Consider the following 17,804-nt stretch of genomic DNA (forward strand, 5'->3'; position numbering starts at 1 on the left):
AAGGTCCTATAGCATCGGGTATATATCCTTTAAAAAGGTACTCCGCAGATTGACTAGGGATAAAACGTTGTGTATAACTAGGCAAGGTTTAATAGCCATGCCTATTGTTCAACATATATAAAATTTCAAGAGAAAATACAGAGAAAAAGAGAAGAAGAAAAGTAGGAAAGAGAGAGCATGATAGACGAAAGGAAGGAAAGGAACCAAGGAGGTCGGTATAGGGTAGGGGAAGGGTCGGCCGGGTCACATGAACCCCAAAGTACCATAATATAGTATGGTTAGAACTGCTTCATATTTTAGAATGTCAGCAGGGACATATCAAATTCCGGGGGTAAAAAATGTTCCGCCCAGGGAGTCCAGGTCTTATCATGTTGGACCAGTCGGTCAAGAATCATAGCTTCTATTTTACTATGAATCATTGCCTGGGTTACCCTGTTTTTAACTTCTGCAATGTGAATGGTTGGGGTCTTCCAGGCTCTAGCAATGGATTGTTTAGCAGCCGTAGTCAGTTGGAGTAAAAGCTTTACCTGGGCTTTAGTGTAGTCCGGTTGGATGTGATTTAAAAGGGCTAGGGATGGGCTAGGCAATATTGTATCATTCAATAGTGTTGAGGCCATCTGGAATATTACAGCCCAGAACCGCTGCACTATCGGACAGGACCACCAGATGTGCTCGTGGGTACCCCTCCCTCCACATCCACGGAAACAGACAGCTGGGTAGGAAGGCAAAAATTTGGAAATCCTAGCAGGGACCAAATACCACCTCATCATAACCTTATAATTGGTTTCAAGGGCCACAATATTTTGGGATGAGGTTTTTGTACGGTTCCATATGGCAATCCAGTCCTCCTTGTCCAGTGATATCTGAAGGTCTTTAGACCATTGTGCAGCGTACAGGGGGAGGTCAGAGGTAACCGTAGTGAAATGGGCGTATAGACGGGAGATGATACCAGGGGCATGAGGATCAGAGTGACAGATGTTTTCATAACAGGACATATTGCCTAGAGAGGAACAGTCACCTATTATTGAGCGGGCGAAATGGGCTATTTGTAGATAGTGAAAACATTCCCTAGGGGGGAACTTGGCCTGAGTCTGCAGGTCTGAGAAGGATTTGAGAGCTGTGTCAGTAACAAGGTCGCTTATCCTATGCAGTCCTGCCTGGAGCCAGAGATAAAACGAGTTAGGCTCTACGTAGGCAGGGTAAAAATGTGGATGACCAAAGAAAGATAATAGTGGAGCATGGGAGGACAGTAATCTAAAACGACTACGTAAGCTGTCCCAGAGTCTCAGTGAATGGCGAGTAACCGGATTATAGAGTGGACTACGGGCCAGCGGGGGTAACCAGAGAAGATTGGAACCGTCAGTATTTTTTACTGGCAGCCAGTAAAAAACAGGCAATTTTCTCCTGCCAGTAAAAGTAAAAGGTTGCCAGTAAAAAATATGTCTGTGATGCTTGGCTTGGTCCGGAGCCGACTGAGACCATCTGAGTGCCTGCTACAGTGTGATCAGGCAGCTCTGGTGGAGGCGGTGCCTGAGCTTGTTGTGTGATGTAATAGTGCAATGAAGCCAAGCGGCCAGAGCCTCATGCAGTATGGGAGCAAGGCAGGCTGGGAACGGGACCATCAGTGCTTTTTAGAATGGAGTGGACTGGAGGGACCACTTGGCTTGGAGAGAGACTGTCACTGGGACGTGATGTGTCAGTGAGGTCTCATCATCATCTGTGCGGCTGCACCCTGCTGTCAGTGTCACTAGGAGAGTCAATTTTATCTGTGTGTGCCGCCCATTCTAATTTCTTGCCCTCCTATCTCCTGTCCCTGAGCTACTTACTATATGGAAAATAAAATAAGAAATATGGGCCAGATTCACAGAAAAAGTACGCCGGAGTATCTGCTGATACTCCGGCGTACTTTCAAATTTGCGGCGTCGTATCTTTATTTGTAATTCACAAACGACGGCTTTTGGCTAAGATCCGACAGGCGTACGGGTTTGTACGCTTTCGGATCGTAGGTGTAATTCTCCGGCAGCCGCTGGGTGGAGTTTGCGTCGTTTTCCAGCGTCGGGTATGCAAATTAGCTGTTTACGGCGATCCACAAAGGTACGCGCGTTCGTCGCATTCTCTTACGTCGGTTTTTCCCGTCGCAAAGTTAAGAGTGCTATTTAGATGGTGTAAAATTACACCATCCGTGTTAAAGTATGGCCGTCGTTCCCGCGTCGAATTTAAAATTTTACATTTTTTTGCGTAAGACATCCGGGAATACGAAAGTACGTTACGCACGTCGCCGTTCAAAAAACACGTTGGGGCACCGTAATTTCGAGCAAAGCACGGCGGGAAATTTCCTAACGGAGCATGCGCAGAACGTTCAGCGCGGGAACACGCCTAATTTAAATGGTACACGCCCCATTTGAATTAGGCGGGCTTGCGCCGGACGGCTTTACACTACGCCGCCGAAAGTTTACACGCAAGTGCTTTGTGAATCAAGCACTTACGCAGGAAACTTGCGGCGGCGTAACGTAAACGGGATACGATATGCCGCCGCAAATCTATATGAATCTGGCCCTATGTTTTTGGCCTTATTATCTACCTTAAATCATATTGATAATTGCATATTGTGTTTGTTTGTAGCCTAAATACTATAATTTGCACTTAAAACTGAAATTTTGTAACTTTTGGAAATGCCAGTAAAAACTTGACTGTGCCAGTAAATTATGGGTGTTGTGTCAGTAAATTTAAACCTGGTAGGTTGGCAACACTGATTGGAACTTGTATTGAAGTAAAGGCAAAGGGCCCTCCGGGCGAGTCTATATATATATATATATATATATATATATATATATATATATATATATATAAGACAGCACATTATGTGAAACTTACCTGCAAACAAAGCCCTCGTTTTCCCCTTGTCTTCCTTCCGGGTCCACAGACTCCAGGTGTGTGACTGGCCGGAGCCAGGTGACGCCACTCCTGCGCATGCCCACGGCACAGGGCTCTAAGGGAATGGCACAAGTGGCCGTTACTTCAGAGGGCATGCACCAATGATGTTATCAGCTGCATATAAATATCTCCTAAACAGCGCATGTTTAGAAGATATTTACATTACCTATAGATAAGCCTTATTATAGGCTTACCTATAGGTACAATTAATCAATAGGAATTTACAACCACTTTAACCCTCAAAATACTGAACCACTGTGCAACAACCATGGTGCAGCCACAAGCACTTGAATGGGCAGTACTGCATGTTGTTTAACTTTAGCCATGGCTGTGGGCATTGGTACAGCTATGCATTGTGTTGCTTAGATGGGAGGTCAGGGTACGGTGATACCAAGGCTCAGCTGCCTGCTCACACGTATACTAATAACTAAATATGATTATTTTTTTACACTTTTATTGTACCCAAAATTCTGTTATACATAATAAAAAAAGGATGTTTAAACAGATGTAATGTGAGCACTGGGATAACATCTAATTTGTTTACATGATAAAAAACCACATTGTACCCAGATACTACCATACAATACCCCTGTCACGATCAGGCGCCGGGCTTGAAGACCAGTTGCTATAGCAGTTGCAGGACTACCACCGACCAGCAGGATAGGTATACAGGCAGTCACTCTAGCAGACGACACAGGCTCATCTGAGGTGCGGAGTCTAAGTACTATCCGGTGTTCACCAGAGCTCCTGATGGTGGAGATGGATTTAGCTACATGCTAGTACCAGGTCGCGGTCCTCAGGTTTGCCCCACCAGGGTGTGAGTAAGCCAGGGTTCAGTAGCAGATCAGCAGATAAGGATTAAACAGCAGCGTGGTCAGTAAACAAGCCAAAAGGTCGGTAACGAGTAGTTGCAGGTTGGGATCAGGCAGTAAAGTAGTCAAGGAGCTAGCCAAGGGTCAATCACGAGTGGTATCAAAATACAGATGGCAGCAGGGAAGTCAAGAGCAAGGCACTGGCTGAGAAGGCACAATAACCTGGCAAAGAGGAGAGTCCTAAAGTGAGGAATGTAGTTCTGCCTCTCCGTCTCACAATCGCGGTCCGCTGGTGAACATCGAGTTCATGGACCCTGTGGACACACTTGTCCGGCGCGCGGTGGGCGTGCCCACAAGGCTGCAAATTTGAAGAGACGTACCTGTACGCCCATTATAAGGTGACCAGATTTTTTAAATGAAATCCGGGGACGTATTTTTTTTTTTTTACTAGTAATGGCGGTAATCAGTGACTCTCTGCCCGCCGCCAGCCTCACAGCCTGCCAAGTCTTACTGTCCGGGCCCAGTTACTACTGGGTGGGGATCGAAGGAAGATCACTCTGCCAGGGAGGGCAAGAAGATAAGCAGGGAGGAGGCTGGCTGAGAAGAACATGCGAGCGGAGCTAAATGGGCATGCACCCAAAACTAAAGAAATGGTCTCTCCGCTCCGACCAGCATATGATCATCAGAAAGGGGCACAGAAAATGGGGAAAAAAATCACCCCTAAGCTAGTAGGAGCGGCGGAGCGGGTATGTGTAATTCAGAATTTTGTTTTTTAATTCTGCACTGACTGTCTTTGAAACTGCCCCAGCCCCTGTTCAAATCCAATCCGGGGACAAAACTGGGGACAGACTTGGTCCGGGGACAGTGTCCTCAATCCGGGGACTGTCCCCAGAAAATGGGGATGTCTGGTCACCCTAACCCATTAGCCTGCCTGTGCAATTCTACCGACGTATATGTGTGTGCGGCAGTCAGTAAGTGGTTAATAGCATTTTTGCTATAATAACCTTATATTAAATATCTTCACTAATAAATAAAAGCTTATACACCTCAAACTCTATGGGCCAGATTCACAGAAGAAGTACGCCAGCGTATCTACTGATACGCCGGCGTACTTTCAAATTTGCTGCGTCGTATCTTTAGTTTGAATCCTCAAACCAAGATACGACGGCTTCTGGCTTCGATCCAACAGGCGTACGGCTTCGTACGCCTTCGGATCGCAGGTGCAATACTTCGGCGCCCGCTGGGTGGAGTTCGCGTCGTTTTCCGCGGCGGGTATGCTAATTAGCATTTTCCGTCGATCCACAAAGGTACGCGCGGCCGTCGTATTCTCTTACGTCGTCGCTAGTCGGATTTTCCCGGCATATAGTTAAAGCTACTATTTTGTGGCTTATATTTAGACCTGCCATGTTAAAGTATGGCCGTCGTTCCCGCGTCAAATTTTGAATTATTTATTTTTTGTGTAAGTCGTCCGTGAATAGGAAAGGACGTAACTCACGTCGACGTTCAAAAAATGACGTCGGTGCGACGTCATTTCAAAACGGAGCATGTGCAATACGTTCGGTGCGGGAACGCGCCTAATTTAAATGATCCACGCCCCCTACCCAGATCATTTGAATTAGGCGGGCTTGCCCAGAGGCGATTCAGTTCGCATGCGCCGCGCTATATCCGTTTTTTGATTCATTCATTCATTGCGCCGGAGGAATTTACGCTACGCCGCCGCAACTTTACAGGCAAGTGCTTTGTGAATCAAGCACTTGCCCGTAAAACTTGCGGCGGTGTAACGTAAATGTGATACGTTACGCCGCTGCAGATGTACCTGAATCTGGCCCTATGATTTTTAGCGGCCCTTTAAAAAGAAGAAGCTTTTACTAAATCCTTGCGTATGTCATCTTTTTCTGAATCCTTCCAATCTGCTCTGTGCGCGATAAAGCTGTAAGACTGCATTTTCTAATTGCCCTGCTTGCCTCTCCTGTAGGAACCCTGTAATTAAATGTAATCAGTCTAATTTCCCTGCTCCTCTAATCATTACTGTAAAAAGTGTTCTACTTAAAAACAAACTAATCCGTAAAAAAAAAAAAGAAGAAAGCCTGACATTTTCAGAAGTAGTGTGGGAGGAGAACGACATCATCTCCACCTACTCTAAAGAATTTTTAGGTCTCAAAATAAATCACAATCCTTTTTTTTTTTTTTTACCTCCCTCTTTCTCTTTAGTGCACGCGGTGATCTGTCATCGGATTATTAAAAGCATTGCTGAACGGTTACTTTATGGAAAGGAAAATAAAATGTTTCTTAGATCGGTGTTGATTTACTCTATTACATGCAAGGTCAGTGTTTCACTATTAGCTATCACTAGTCTGCCAGGCAAAGCACTGCTGGAGTTAAAGAAAAGCGCACTTAAGATGCAAAGCCATGTGCCCTCCAGGTTGTTGGCTGCGTTGTAATGCAGTCTGAATGTCACTTACAGATCAAACTGCTGGCCTTCGCAGCAAGGACCTCGATAAAAGTAGAAGGAAAAATGTGTCTGATAAATGTAAGGGATATATATATATATACTGTATATATGGAATACAGCACAGAAAGCATCATTTATTGTTTCGTTAAAGAATAATCCAGCAACTCCAGGCATTTCTTCCCTTCTAATTACTAACCCCAACCTGCACTATGCAGGGGAAATAGAGATAAACTATATTACCATAAGTATTGGGACGCCTGCCTTTACACACACATGAACTTTAACTGTTTGCCGACTAGCCGCCGCAGTTATACGGCGGCAGGTCGGCTCTTCTGGGCGAGAGCACGTAGCTATACGTCGCCTCGCCCAGCAGCCAATAGGGGCACGCGCGCTTGCCCCCGTGCGAGTGTCCGGCGGGCGCGATCGCCGCAGGGCACACGCGATCGCTTGTTACAGAACAGGGACCGGGAGCTGTGTGTGTAAACACACAGCTCTCGGTCCGGTCAGGGGGAGAAATGATGAATCGTCTGTTAATACAATGTATGAACAGCGATCAGTCATTTCCCCAAGTGAGTCCACCCCCCCTACAGTTAGAACGCACCCAGGGAACATACTTGAAGCGGGGGTTTGTCTATCATGCCATGCAGCATACTAGCGTCAGCTACAGTATGCATTTATTTTATTTTTTTCCGCTGTACTCACTGTTTAATCCGTTTCAGACTCCCTCGGGGAGTAGGCGTTCCTATCAAGAGGGGAACATGATTGACGGCCAGCTATGGCGCGTCACGCTTCCCGGAAATAGCAGAAATAGGACTTGGCTCTTCACGGCGCCTGCGCAGTCAGCTCCTAGTCTGTGCGCAGGCGCCGTATAGCGCCGCGAAGAGCCGAGACCTACTCCGGCTATTTTCGGGAAGCGTGACGCGCCATAGCCGGCCGTCAATCATGTTCCCCTCTTCATAGGAACGCCTACTCCCCGCGGGTGTCTAAAACTAAACTATTGGATAACACTGAGTACAGCACAAAAAAATAAATAAAGGCATACTGTAGCTGACGCTAGTATGCTGCATGGCATGGTAGAAAGTAGTTTTTTAGGGTGAACCTCCGCTTTAACCCCTTCCCCGCCCCCTAGTGTTAACCCCTTCCCTGCCAGTGGCATTTGTATAGTAATCCAATGCATTTTTTTAGCACTGATCGCTATAAAAATGCCAATTGTCCCAAAAATGTGTCAAAAGTGTCCGCCATAATGTAGCAGTACTGAAAAAAAGTCACTGATCGCCACCATTACTAGTAAAAAAAAAATATTAATAAAAATGCCATAAAACTATCCCCTATTTTGTAAACGTTATATCTTTTGCGCAAACCAATCAATAAACGCTTATTGCGATTTTTTTTTTACGAAAAATATGTAGAAGAATACGTATCGGCCTAAACTGAGGAATTTATATATATATATATATATATATATATATATATATATATATACACACACACACACACATATATATATATATATATATATATATATATATATATATATATATATATATATATATATATATATATATATATATATATATATATATATATATATTTTATTTATTTTTTTTTTGGGGGGGGGATATTTCTTATGGCAAAAAGTAAAAAATATTATTTTTTTTCCAAAATGGTCGCTTTATTTTTGTTTATAGTGCAAAAACTAAAAACCGCACAGGTGATCAAATACCACCAAAAGAAAGCTCTATTTGTGGGGGAAAAAAGGACGCCAATTTTTTTTGGGAGCCATGTCGCACGACCGCGCAATTGTCAGTTAAAGCGACGCAGTGGCTAATCGCAAAAAGTGCTCTGGTCTTTGACCAGCAATATGGTCCAGGGCTTAAGTGGTTAATGGCATCCCAGTCTTAGTCCGTAGGGTTCAATATTGAGTTGGCCCACCCTTTGCAGCTATAACAGCTTCAACTCTTCTGGGAAGGCTGTCCACAAGGTTTAGGAGTGTGTCTATGGGAATGTTTGACCATTCTTCCAGAAGCGCATTTGTGAGGTCAGGCACTGATGTTGGATGAGAAGGTCTGGCTCGCAGTCTTCACTTTAATTCATCCCAAAGGTGTTCTATCAGGTTGAGGTCAGGACTCTGTGCAGAGCAGTCAAGTTCCTCCACCCTAAACTTGCTTGCTTGGTGAACTGGTGCGCAGTCATGTTGGAACAGGAAGTGGCCAACCCCAAACTGTTCCCACAAAGTTGGGAACATGAAATTGTCCAAATGGTCTTGGTATGCTGATGCCTTAAGAATTCCCTTCACTGGAACTAAGGGGCCAAGCCGAACCCCTGAAAAACACCCCCACACCATAATCCCCCCTCCACCAAATGATTTGGACCAGTGAACAAAGCACGGCCTGTAAAGAATAGAGGAATGGTCAAACAATCCCTTGGACACAATCCAAAAACCTTGTGGGCAGCCTTCCCAGAAGTGTTGAAGCTGTTACAGCTGCATAGTTACATAGTTGGTAAGGTTGAATAAAGACAACAGTCCATCTAGTTCCACCTGTGTAGGTTTGTGTGTTTTTTTTTTTTCATTTCACATATTCCTGTATATTGTTTTCCCTAAGATGCTGGCCCAAGAGTCTTTTTTTTAAAACTATCTATACTTCCTTCCGACACCACCAATTGTGGGAGGGAGTTCCACATCCATACCGCCCTGACAGTGAAAAACCCCCTACACAGCTTAAGGTTAGACCACTTCTCTTCCAGTCTCATTGTGTGGCCCCGTGTCCTCTTACAATCCCTGGGACTGAAAAGTTTCATACTTACACTGGTATCATGGTTGAGATATTTGTAGATCGCTATCATATCTCCTCTCAAGCGTCTCTTCTCCAGGGAGAATACATTTAGCGATTGCAGTCGTTCCTCATAATTGAGGTCCTCCAGTCCGCATATTAACTAAAATTGCCCTTCTCTGGACTCTCTGGACTCTCTCCAGATCCAGCACATCCCTGCTTTTGATTTAAAATATATATTTGTATGTCAGTTTAAAACAATTTATTGATATTAATTATTATTATTTATTATTTTGACAAATTTTTCGGGTGGTCTCCGCTGCTTACCGGAGGTATTTTTCACCCCAGATCTCTTATTTAAGAGGTCATGCTTTTTTTCTATTACAACGAATGTTTACAAGGCTAGTTAAGCACTATTAGCCGGATTCAGGTAGAGCGGCGTATCTTAGATTGGCGTAGCGCATCTCATTTGCGCTATGCCGACGTAACATGGAGAGGCAAGTACAGTATTCTCAAAGCACTTGCTCTGTAAGTTACGTCGGCGTAGCGTAAATGGGCCGGCGTAAGCCCGCCTAATTCAAAGTAGGCAGGTAGTGGGCGTGTTGTATTAAAATTAATCGTGACCCCATGTAAATGAAGCGCCGAACAAACGGCACATAGCTTACTGCGATGGGCGTACGTACGTTCGTGAATCGGCGTATCTTGCTCATTTACATATTTGACGCATAAATCCACGTACACGCCCCTAGCGGCCAGCGTAAATATGCACATAAGATACGACGCATAGGAGAATTACGTCGGTCGTATCTTAGCAACAGTGAGGCGTATCTAATTTTAAGAATACGCGCAAAGATACGACGGCGCTCATTCAGACTTACGACGGCGTATCTACTGAGATCAAACCCCCATATTTTTGAATATGTTTTTAACTAGCCCAGGATAAATGTCATTTTTGCATGTGTGCGCTATAATCTGTTTTGTACTGTCTTTAGTCTTATAGCAGCCCCATCTTAGATGTATAGCATTTTTATGGTGTGCCCCTCCAAGTATGTTTTTGTATTTTGTATAGACTCTGACCAGGTCTCTTGGGCTGGAGCACCCCTCCCCCTCTTCATTACCTAACATTAGTGGCCACCAGTGTATAGGAAGAATCCCTTCAGTTCTCCCATATAGAGGAGTTTATCTCCCAAGGTTGAGACATTAGGTTCTTTCATTCTATTAACAGGGTAGGACCCACTAATTCGGGGTACTTTGTCGCAGTAAGTGAGCTTAGCACTATATTACCATATAGTGTGACCAAACCCCCTGTATTTTTTATTATATTCAGGTGTTTTTGACTAGCCTTGCAGGATAAATGTCATTTTTGCATGTGTGTGCTATAATCTGTTTTGCATTGTCACCTGCCACACGTTGCATTGTCACTTGCCACCCGTTGCATTGTCACCTGCCACACATTGCATTGTCACCTGCCACACATTGCATTGTCATCTGCCACCCGTTGCATTGTCACTTGCCACACGTTGCATTGTCACTTGCCACCCGTTGCATTGTCACCTGCCACACATTGCATTGTCATCTGCCACCCGTTGCATTGTCACTTGCCACCCGTTGCATTGTCACTTGCCACCCGTTGCATTGTCACCTGCCACACATTGCATTGTCATCTGCCACACGTTGCATTGTCACTTGCCTGCTAAGGTGGGGATTGTCTCTTCCTCTGAGTCAGGCAGCAGAGAGATGATGTAAGATCTCTGCTGCCCGTGGCTGCCTGTACACTGCACAGTGAGGGCGGAACTGTACTGATGCAGGGTGGGCGCCAGGCAGTGATAGATGATGTCATCTCTCTGCTCCCTTGCCCGCCAGGCTCGCTGATTGGATAGCCGCCCACTCACCTACCGAGCCACACAGCTGATCCTCCCATTCTCTCATCTGCCTGCTGAGCCGCCTGCCTGCTCAGTGCTCACCCACCCAAGCGGCTGCCCAGCATGCCGCTTTCTCAACCGCCCCGCCGCGAAGCCTCCAAGCCGAGTCACCCGCCGCAAAGCCATCATGCAGAGCCGCCCACTCTCTGACCCGCAACAAATTCCTCGGGGGGGCAATTGCCCCCCCCTGGATCCGCCCCTGGGGGAGTAGACATTGTGAGACCAGTCTAGCAGTGTCGAGGAGCAGATAATGATGATGCCTTATTAGGAGAAATGCATCGGGAAGAGCTCTGCTAATGCAACTGCGCTATTTTGATCCTATTTGCTTTTACTTGTCTTCTCAAATGTGAGTGACCATTTTATATTTTATTTAATAAATCACCACTTTTTAAACAGAAATATACCATGTGGCCCAATTTCTCTCCTTAACATATGTTACACTGGGAGGATTTGTGTATGAAGTAACGTTGCTTAAACCTATGGTGGATACCCATTCATGTCAATATAGTGGAATATCGTCGCCTGGTCTCACTGCCTGGCCCCAATGGAAGCTGTGCTTGCTGTACCTCTCCCTGGGTGTGTTACACCAACAAGCTCATTCGATCCTTCAGGCATATGCCCTGCTGGGTCCATCTTGTCTGGTAAGCCTTTGATCTTCATGGTGGTGGATTGCCTACAGACAACTATATACAGAGTCACTTTTATCACAGTGGATCAATTTTGGACTTCACTAGCACTTTTTTGGTTTATTTCCATCTTTGGTGCTTCACTTTGTATTTATTATATTTACCGTATATTCCTGCGTATAAGATGACTTTTCAACCCCTGAGATTCTTCTTAAAAGTCGGGGGTCGTCTTATACGCCGGTAACCTAACATGCAGACCGCGGCCATCCATTTTTCAAAAGCCGCGCCTCCTCCTTCTGCTGTTCCGTGATAGACAGAACACTCAGCTTCCCAGCAGAGCCTCTGTTCAGTGTTCTGCCTATCACGGATGCCCGTGATAGGCGGAACACTTAACTCAGTGTCTCCTGGGAAGCTGAGTGTTCCGCCTATCACGGAACAGCAGAAGGAGGAGGAGCGGCTTTTGAAAAATGGACGGCCGCGGTCTGACAGATTCTGCATGTCAGGGATAAGGTAAGGGATCATCGAGACATGCAATGGCACAGTGAGGTATGCAGTGACACAGTGAGGCATGTAATGGTGCACAGTGAGGCATGTAATGGAGGCACAGTGCGGCATGTAATGGAGGCATGTAATGGTGCACAGTGAGGCATGTAATGGTGGCACAGTCTGGCATGTAATGGCACAGTGAGGCATGTAATGGTGGCACAGTCTGGCATGTAATGGTGGCACAGTCTGGCATGTAATGGCACAGTGAGGCATGTAATGGTGGCACAGTCTGGCATGTAATGGTGGCACAGTCTGGCATGTAATGGCACAGTGAGGCATGTAATGGCACAGTGAGCCATGTAATGGCACAGTGAGGCATGTAATGGCAAAGTGAGGTGAGGCGAGGCATGACTAGTAGGAAGGGGATCATCTTATAAGGTGAGTATATCCCAAAACCAACATTTTAGCTGGAAAATTAGGGGGTCGTCTTATACGCTGGAAACACGGTATATAATATTGGTTATTTATTCACTATATTCGTTTGGTGCATTTCCAACCTACACATATTATTTTGGATCTTGTCCAAATTTTGAATCACACAATTTTGTCCAGTCAATGATTGCATTATATTATCACTTTGATTAATCTTTTGCATAGTTTTCATATTATGTGTGCAATTTAATTAATTTATTAAGTATAACACGGAGGTTATATGTATACTTATATCTTTTGAGCATACCGAGAGTAATATTTTGAGCGCCGCACTTTCTCTTTTCCACTTGCTTTATATACAGTATATCTGTTGTGCAGGCAGCTACTTCCATTCATTATTGACAGCGCGGTTTTCCTTTCACCTTTATATTCATTGGGTAAAATGGCTGCGATTGATGGGCACAGTGGCTGCATTTTATGGGCACAGTGGCTGCAATTAATGACACAGTGGCTGCATTTGATGGTCACAGGCTGCAATTTATGGGAACAGTGGCTGCATTTGATGGGCACAGTGGCTGCATTTGATGGGTACAATGGCTACAATTGATGGGCACAGTGGCTGCATTTGATGGGTACAATGGCTACAATTGATGGGCACAGTGGCTGCATTTAATGGGTACAATGGCTGCAATTGATGGCACAGTGGCTGCAATTGATGGGCACAGTGGCTGCATTTGATGGGCACAGTGGCTGCATTTGATGGAACATGGCTGGAATTGATGGGGACAGTGGTTGCATTTGATGACATGTGGCTGCATTTGATGGGCACAGTGGCTGAATTTGATGGGCACAGTGGCTGAATTTGATGGGCACAGTAGCTGCAATTGATGGGCACAGTGGCTGCATTTGATGGAACATTGCTGTAATTGATGGGCACAGTGGCTGCATTTGATGGAACATGGCTGTAATTGATGGGCACAGTGGCTGCATTTGATGGCACGTGGCTGCAATTAATGGGCACAGTGGCTGCATTTGATGACACGTCGCTGCATTTGATGGGCACAGTGGCTGAATTTGATGACACGTGGCTGCATTTGATGGGCACAGTGGCTGAATTTGATGGGCACAGTAGCTGCAATTGATGGGCACAGTGGTTACATTGGATGGCACGTGGCTGCAATTGATGACACGTGGCTGCATTTGATGGGCACAGTGGTTGCATTTGATGGGCACAGTGGATGCAATTGATGTTTCTTTTTTTCAGTATTTTTGAGAATTTTTCAGTTTGTTTGCGCCCCCAAAGATTTTTAGCACCAACCGCCACTGACCTTGAGAATCATCTTCCCCCATAGATATGGTAAATTTTCGCAAGTAGATAAAAAAAAAAAATCTAAACAACCAAACAAAATTATTTTTATAAATAGAAACCTTCGATGGATAAAATATAAAAACTTGACACCCATAATCGTGTTGGTCTTAAAGGTATCTTTAACAGCTGAGGTAGAATTAATACACATCAACTGAAAATCATTTTTTTTTTAGCAAAGCCAATTCCATCCTCTTCCCAAAGGCTTTTACTATTCCCATTGTGGTCTTATCAAGTCTTTGATTGTCTTGTAGCACAAAAGCGAGCAGTCTGTGAGGTAGGAGGCAATTTGCAGTCAAGATGTTTAAAAATATTCTTCTATATAATAGCAACGGTAATAACACAGTAAGCTGAAAATGAATTTGTTATATAAGGCGGTAGCTGGGACTTATGTATGAAGAGAATCTCAGTTAAGACAACACTTGAGAGAATTCCATTCCCGGTGCAGTTGCAGGTGCTTGATTCTCAGTTAATTGTTTTTCACAGCCAAAACAACAGTCTGAAACGCTCAGGCCTTCAGCGTGCGTCTAACCCTCTGCCCTCTCAGTATTACTAAATCATGCAGAGCACCTTGGCTTTACTCGCCAACACAGCTTCTGGCGCCAGCCTTCTGCACTCCGATGCTTTAAATCCCGAGAAAGCCATTAAAAATTATTCTTTTTATGCAACGTACATTGTAAGATTGAAATGCTCACCACAGGCCTGCGTTATTATTATTATTTTTATTATTATCACAAAACAGGGATACCAATAACTCGGAGCTCTGGCCTTCTGGAGAAATACAGACTGTAGACAAACTCTAGACTTTGCAGTGATGACAGCGGGAGCATTAACATCTCTGCTCTCCGGGAAACAACTGTATCAGGCACAGACTAGATTTCTTGATTTCTATTTTCTTTTGTTATCTTTGTAATCTTCAATGAGCTGCATTATATTGCCAGAGTGGCTTATGAGGACCGTGGATTATTTCTTGCTGGTTTTTGTGGAAGGCATTGATTTATTTACGTAAGATCTTCCTAATGCTATTGACGCACAATGGTGAGCACGTACCTATGTGACATATTCTCAATTCTTTTTTTGTGTAAAATGAGCTTTAAAATAAGTTTTATGGGTGTTTACGTTTTACATAAAAAGCTCTTTGCAGCAATACTTTAGTTCTGTTGTTATTTACATTGTCTCAGTGGGCATAAAGTGGTTCTAAAGTCAGAGGGCCAGATTCTCAAAAGAGTTACGACGGTGTATCTCAGGAAACACCGTCGTATCTCTGTTTTTGACCCCGGGTATCTATGCGATTGATTCCTAGAATCATTTTCGCATACATACGGCCAAGATCCGACAGGTGTAAGTCACTTACACCGTCGGATCTTAGATGTAATGCGACGCTGGCCGCTAGGTGGCGTTTACGTTCAGTTCTCATTTGACTATGCAAATGAGCCTGATACGCCGATTCCCGAATGAATTTGCGCCGCGTAGTCGTCGTTTACGTCGTCTCCGTAAGCGTAAGGTTACCCCTGCTATAAGAGGGGTAACCTTACGCCAGTCCGCCGTATGCCATGTTAAGCATGGCGTCGGGTCAGCGTCATCTTTTTCCGTCGGTTACGTTGTTTTACTAAGTCGTCCGCGAATACGACTTTACGTCAATGACGCTCACGTCGGCGTCATTGACGTTTTCCGTCGTGAGCTGGAGCATGCGCACAGTGCTCTTTTTCCGCCCGGCGCATGCGCAGTTCGATCGGCGCGGGGGCGCGCTTAATTTGAATACAAGCCGTCCCCTTTGTATTACGCGGCCATGCGCTGGGCCATTTACACTACGCCGCTGCAAATTGCGGAGCAAGTGCTTTGCGAATACGGCACTTGTTCCAGTAAGTAGCGGTGGCGTGGTGTAAATGGCTTACACTACGCCAACACCGATTCTTTGCGAATCTGGCCCATCTTCTTTCTAACTTAACGGGGTTGTAAAGGTAAATGTTTTTTCACCTTAATGCAGTGGTTCTCAACCTGGGGGTCAAATGATAATTTTCCAGGGGTCACCGAATCCTTGGCTATTCCTGAAGCCCGCACCACTCTCCCAGCCTTTTTGCGGCTACCCAACAAGGCTGTCCCTGGAGCCCGCGGCCGCCCACTCAGCCTCTTTGCAGGCACCCATTCAGTTCACAGCATGGCTGGGGCAGAGACTAGAGGTCAGCTGACTGGTGAGGAATGTGAAGTGGGAGGGGCTAGAGGAGACCCCATCTCCTGATTTCGGCATTGGTGTCACTGCTGCGAGACACCACAAAGTTGGAGACACAGTGAGTGTGATTATAGTTGCCATTAAAAGGACACAGGGAGCGCTAAATGTCTGTGGTTTAGACACAAATTACTTGTCATGCCTTGGGTGCTGACAACCCACGCTACAAAAATAATTTTACTGTTAGGGGTCCCCACAACTTGGGAAATTTTATCAAGGGGTCACGGCACTAGAGGGTTGAGAACCACTGCCTTAATGCATCCTGTGCATTAAGGTGAAAAAACATCCGATGGTACCGCCCCCCCCCCCCTGAACCCCCGTTTTACTTACCTCACCCCTCTAAAGTCCCACGCGCGTCCCTGTGATCCTCTTCGGTTCCCAGCCTGGCCGTTGATTGGCTAGGCTGGACAGATTGATAGCAGCGCAGCCATTGGCTGGCACTGCTGTCAATCACATCCGATGACGCGGGGAATGCCTTGTTTATAAATGTCCGCTCTTGGTGATCGTATGTTTTTATCTGCTTTGTCGAATCTTCACATCAAGCTAGATTCACTGCTCCTCCTCTTTGGTTACATTCATCATCATCATCATTTTACTTCCCCCACTCATTCCAGCAGCGACCACTAACAGCTCTTTTACTATTGTCTCTATAATGTTGGATCTTTTCCCTCTATGTAGAATAATCTTGGACTAATAGAGTTAGGTTAGGCACATTCAACCGCAGGTTCGATAGACACAGATCGCTATTGTCACCCTCATGTCGAATCTTCTATCTATTGTGAGGGGTTTAGCCCAGCAGCGGGTGTGTGTGACCCCCTGGATGGGTTCATCCCACAAAAAGTTAGGCAGAGCAGACAATGGTAGATGGAAAACAAAAAGGTGCGGTTTTATTTGAACTATATACAAAAAAATATAACAGAAAACAAAAGAAACACAAAAAGAAATCCTGGTCAACTTGACCTGCTCGCTATACACGTTGGTGTCCCTAACTAACAACTGGGTACAGCCTTGTGCTGCCCCCATTCCCCGACTCCCTGCCTTTTAAAGTCCTTAGTAATAGCCACACAGGCTTGGTCTCACCGCACAGACATCACATTCCCCAGACTATCCACACAGATCTGGTTCCAGGTTGGAGCATTTCCCTTAGCATGCTGGGAGTTTTTGTAGAGGACCTAATGAGCTCACCTAATTCAGCTGGGCTCATCAAGTCCTCCCAGCAGGACTCCCAGCACTCCCCCTAGAGCAGTGGTCTCAAAGTACCGGCCCGCGGGCCATTTGCGGCCCGCGGACCAGTTATAAATGGCCCTCAGGCAGGGTGGAAGTGAGGGGAGCAAAAAAAAAAAAAAAAAAAAAAAATTTTTTTTTTTTTTTTTTGAGCTGGTGCCATCTGGTGGTGAGCCGTTGGTATTACAAGTTATTACCACCAGATGTGAGCTGGCGCCATCTGGTGGTGGCCGTTGGTATTACAAGTTAAGCATTACAAGTTAAACAGCAATTCTTATGTCATTTTTCACTATTTTCACTGCCATCTTCTTCCCTCTAATTAGAACCCCCAAACATTATATATATTTTTTATCCTAACACCCTAGAGAATAAAATAGCGATCATTGCAATACTTTCTGTTACGCCGTATTTGCGCAGCGGTCTTACAAGCGCACTTTTTTGGGAAAAAATTACACTTTTTTTAATTAAAAAATAAGACAACAGTAAAGTTATCCCCATTTTTTTTAATATTATGAAAGATAATGTTACACCGAGTAAATTCATACCCAACAT

Source organism: Rana temporaria, chromosome 3 (assembly GCF_905171775.1).
Source record: "Rana temporaria chromosome 3, aRanTem1.1, whole genome shotgun sequence".
Taxonomy (NCBI): Eukaryota; Metazoa; Chordata; class Amphibia; order Anura; family Ranidae; genus Rana; species Rana temporaria.